Source organism: Myotis daubentonii, chromosome X, assembly GCF_963259705.1.
Source record: "Myotis daubentonii chromosome X, mMyoDau2.1, whole genome shotgun sequence".
Classification (NCBI taxonomy): Eukaryota; Metazoa; Chordata; class Mammalia; order Chiroptera; family Vespertilionidae; genus Myotis; species Myotis daubentonii.
The window spans coordinates 24,870,557-24,875,582 of record NC_081861.1 but is presented as its reverse complement, the minus strand read 5'-3'; positions in this window follow the sequence as shown (position 1 = coordinate 24,875,582).

The window sequence follows — 5,026 nt, the reverse complement described above, 5'->3', positions numbered from 1 at the left end:
AGCCAGGGGAGGGACTGTGGCAGGAAGTTGGCCGGCTGGTAGAGGGACCGCAGGAGGTTGGCTGCCAGCCCCAAGGAGGGAGCTGGCCCTTGGCCCCCTGGGAAAGGGGCTATGTCTGCTGCCACCACCTCCCGCCCCAGTTCTCTGAGGGTCCCAGCGGGGTTGGGAGAAGAGGCGATGGTCACCGGGCAGGGCATGAAAGGAACAGATGCCAGACACCAACAAAGCTGTCAGTGCCTTGCCACCACGCTGTTCCCTGCCTCCCCCTTTCCTTCTTACCTCACCTCCATGCTGCCACCACAATGAAAGAAATCAGGGCTCCTTGGAGAAATGGCTGATTCTAGGACTGAGTGAAATCCAAATAAAGTCTTGAATTTAGTTAACATTCAAGAGGGAGCTGCTCTGTTATGTATGAAACCCTGACCCAGAAGCAGGTCATCTACGAATGTTTTAGCACCAGGGGCCGATGGTGGCTGGCAGACAAGGGGGAGGGGCCACGGAAGGTTGACTGTGGGGGTGCACTGATCACCAGGGGGCAGCTCCTGCATTGAGCGTTCTGCACCCTGGTGGTCAATGCACATCATAGCGACAGGTTGACCAGTCATTCCAGTCATTCCGGTCGTTGGGTCATAATGGTCACTTAGGGATTTATATATATACACTAGGGGCCCGGTGCACGAAATTCGTGCACTGGGTGTGTGTGGGGAGGGGAGTGTCCCTCAGCCCAGCCTGCCCCCTCTCACATACTGGGAGCCCTCAGGCGTTGATCCCCATCACCCTCCAATCGCAGGATCGGCCCCTTGCCCAGGCCTGACGCCTCCGCCAGAGGCGTAGACCCCCATCACCCTCCGATCGCCTGATCGGCCCCTTGCCCAGGCCTGACGCCTCCGCCAGAGGTGTCAGGCTTGGACAGGGGACCCCCATCTTCCCCCGATCACTGGCTCTGGCCCCCGCCCAGGCCTGAGGCCTCTGGCCCAGGAATCATGCCTGGGCAGGGGACCCCCATCTCCCTCTGATTGCTTGCTCCACCCCCCGCCCAAGCCTGACGCCTCTGACTGAGGCTTCAGGCCTGGGCAAGGGGACCATCATATCCCCCCAATCCCCTGCTCCGCCCCCCGCCCAGGCCTGATGCCTCGGCCAGAGGAGTTGACCCTCATCACCCTCCGATCACCAATCACCGGATCGGCCCCTTGACCAGGCCTGAGGCCCCCGACAGAGGTGTCAGGCCTGGGCAGGGGACCCCCAGCTCCCCGGGGTTGCAGGCTCCGCCCCTGCCCAGGCCTAACGCCTCTGGCCTAGGCGTCCGGCCCGGGCAGCGGGGACCCACAGCTGCAGCGGCCCCGCGATCGTGGGCTTCGCTTTAGGCCCAGGCAAGGGACCCCTAGCTCCCGGGACTGCCAGCTTCGACCGTGCCCAGCTCCCATCGCTGGCTCCACCCCTACTTCCTGCTATCACTGGCCAGGGCGGCAAAGGCGCCTGATTCTCCGATCATGGCTGGGGGGCAGGGCAAAGGCGGCCCCAGGGCCGCCTTTGCCCTGCCCCCCAGCTCTCAGCTCCCCCCTGGGTTTCCGATCACTGTCAGTGGCAGGGGGCTTCTTCCTGCTTTCCCTTTCGCCTCCCTGCATTGTGCCTACATATGCAAATTAACCGCCATCTTGTTGGCAGTTAACTGTCAATCTTAGTTGTCAGTTAACTGCCAATCATAGTTGGCAGTTAACTGCCAATCATAGTTGGCAGTTAACTGCCAATCATAGTTGGCAGTTAACTGCCAATCATAGTTGGCAGTTAATTTGCATATAGCCCTGATTAGCCAATGAAAAGGGTATCGTCGTACGCCAATTACCATTTTTCTCTTTTATTAGATAGGACTAGAGGCCCAGTTGTGCACTAGTGGGGAAGAGGGGGTCCCTCAGCCTGGCTTATGCCCTCTCGCAGTCTGGGACCCCTCGGGAGATAACGCCCTGCTGGCTTAGGCCTGCTCCCGGGTGGCAGAGGGCAGGCCCAATCCCTAGGTACAGCCCCTGGTCGGGCTCAGAGCAGGGCCGATTGGGGAGTTGGGGCGCCGCCCCCTGTCATGCTCAGAGCAGGGTGGATTGGGAGGTTGCGATGCCACCCTCAGTCACGCTCGGGGTAGGGCTGATTGGGGGGTTGGGACACCTCCCCCTGTCACACTCAAGGCAGGGTCGATGGGGAGGTTGCGGCGCCACCCCCTGTCACGCACAGAGCAGGGCCAATCAGGGGGTTTGGGCGCTGCCCCCTGTCACGCACAGAGCAGGGCCCATCAGGGGGGTTGGGGCTCCTTACTCTGTCATGCACAGAGCAGGGTCGATCAGGGGGTTGGGGAGCTCCCCCCTGTCACTCACAGAGTAGTGCCGATAGGGGATTTGGGGCACCGCCCCCTGTCACACACAGAGCAGGGCGGATCAGGGGGTTGGGGCGCCGCCCTCTGTCACCCACAGAGCAGGGCCCATCAGGGGGCTTGGGGCTTCGTACCTTGTCACGCACAGAGCAGGGCTGATCAGGGGGTTGAGGCGCCGCACCCTGTCACACACAGAGCCGCAGGGCGATCAGGGGGTTGGGGAGCTCCCCCCTATCAGGCACAGAACAAGGCTGATCAGGGGGTTGGGGCGCCTTCCCCTGTCACGAACAGAGCTGCATGGCAATCAGGGGGTTTGGGCGCTGCCCCCTCTCATGCTGATCCCGGTGCTGGGAGGCATATTACCCTTTTACTATATAGGATAGAGGCCTGGTGCATGGGTGGGGCTGGCTGGTTTGCCCTGAAGGGTGTCCTGGATCAGGGTGGGGGTCCCCACTGGGGTGCCTGGCCAACCTGGATGAGGGGATGATGGCTGTTTGCAGCTGGTCACACACCCTTCAGGGTGTGGGTCCCCACTGGGGTGCCTGGCCAGTCTAGGTGAGGGGCTGAGGGCTGTTTTCAGGCCAACTGAAGCTCCCAACTGCTCCTTTTTTTCTTTTATTCTGGGCCAGCTTTAGCTCTGAGGCTCCAGCTCTGAGGCCTCCGCTGCTGAAATCAGGTATCTGGTTTGTTTTGGTTCTATAATCGAAACAATGTATAACTCCAGCTCTGAGATCCAGGCTCGCTGAAAGCAGGTTTCTGGGATTTTGTTTAGCTTCTATATTTGTTACGTAGTTGCTTAGAGTTGCAGGTCAGAGGCCTGCAGCGGCAGGCGAGGAACGTTGGAGTCCTCCGTCACTGAAGCAAGCAAGCCTCATGTTAGTTTCAAGCTGCCTGGATGCTGGCTGCCTTCTTGGCTGGCAGTTAATTTGCATAATGCCCTGATTAGCCAATGGAAAAGGTAGTGGTCGTATGCTAATTACCATGTTTTTCTTTTATTAGATAGGATAGACTAGAGGCCTCGTGCATGAATTTGTGCACAGGGGAGGGGGGAGGGACTGCAGGAGGTTGGCTGTGGGAGCACACTGACCACTGGGGGCAGCTCTTACATTGAGCATCTGCCTCCTGGTAGTCAGTGTTCATCATAGCGACTGGTCGACCAGTTGTTCCAGTTGTTCTGGTCGTTCGGTCATAACAGGTTTAGATTGTAGATCTTATTCTTGTATGTCTCAGAATCACCAGGGGAGCTCGTTAGAAATACTGATGTCCCTTAAAAAAAAAAAATACTGATGTCCCTGGGTATATAGTGATTCCGAATTTCCTTGGAGGGCACCCAAGCTACCAGGTCTGAGTTTGGTCCCTGGTTCTCTTATGTTAGAAACACCACTGGTGGGATATTTAACATGCAGTCTCCCAGTCCCCAATCCCAACCTACCAGAGTCTGTATTTTTAACTCAGTGCTCACTAAAATTTATGAATCAATGCTTTAAAATATGGGACTGAAAACTATTTTTTTTCTATTGAGGAACACTAATTTTCAGGGAAAAAAGTTCACCTAAGGCCATATAAGTTACAAAAATAAAACTAAGTTTGAGTAAACTTTCAGAGTTAGTAGTAATATTCTCCTTGTAAAAGTCAGAAAATCTAAAACTAGTATATATAACAAATGATGAAAAATACATTCTAATTTAAAACTTTGAACAATTATGGAAGTTAAAGAGAGATAAATACAATAAATAGATGAGAGGTAAAAGGAAGGGGATGAAGAACAAGAAGCAATCTCCTATCTTAACTACTAAAGGGTGTCCCAAAATTCATGCAAGAAATAATTTTGATAGAAAATACAGGTTTATAATTAAAAATTGTAAATTTTTTATTGACTCATAAAGTATACAGTATAGGGTTATGTATGGAATAGCATATCAGGTAAATGGCCTCACGGCACAAAAAATTGGATTATCATGTCGCGATAGCGAGCACCATTAACTGTTTTTGTCTGAGCAGCCGCATTTCGGTCATGGAAAATTTCAACAAAAGAGAGCGTATGTGCCAGGAAAGCCGTGGAGGCCATTTACCCTATATGCTATTCCATACATAACCTTATACTGTATACTTTATGAATCAATAAAAATATACAATTTTTAATTAGAAACCTGTGTTTTCTATCAAAATTACTTCTTGTGTGAATTTTGGGACACCCTTTATTACTACTTATAATGAGACTATAGTTTTTTTTCCATTAATTTTTAAATTTATCTTTATTGTTGAAAGTATTACAGATGTCCCTTTTTCCCTCCTATTGACCCCTTTCACCCCACTCCCACCCCTCTCTAGGTCTTCCCTGCATTATTGTCTGTATCTATGGCTTATGCATATAAGTTCATTGGTTAATCTCTTCTTACCCCCCGCCCCTGAAATACATCAGTCTGTTGCATGGTTCAATGTCTCTGGATCTTCTTTGTTCATCAGCTTATTTTATTCATTAGATTCCACATATAAGTGAGATCATGTGATACTTGTCTTTCTCTTAATGGCTTATTTCGCCTAGCATAATACTCTCCAGGACCCTCCATACTATCTCATGGGGTACTAGATCCTTCTGCATAGTATTCCATTGTGTAAATTTAGCACAGTTTTTTATCCACTCATCTACTGATGGGCACTTGGGCT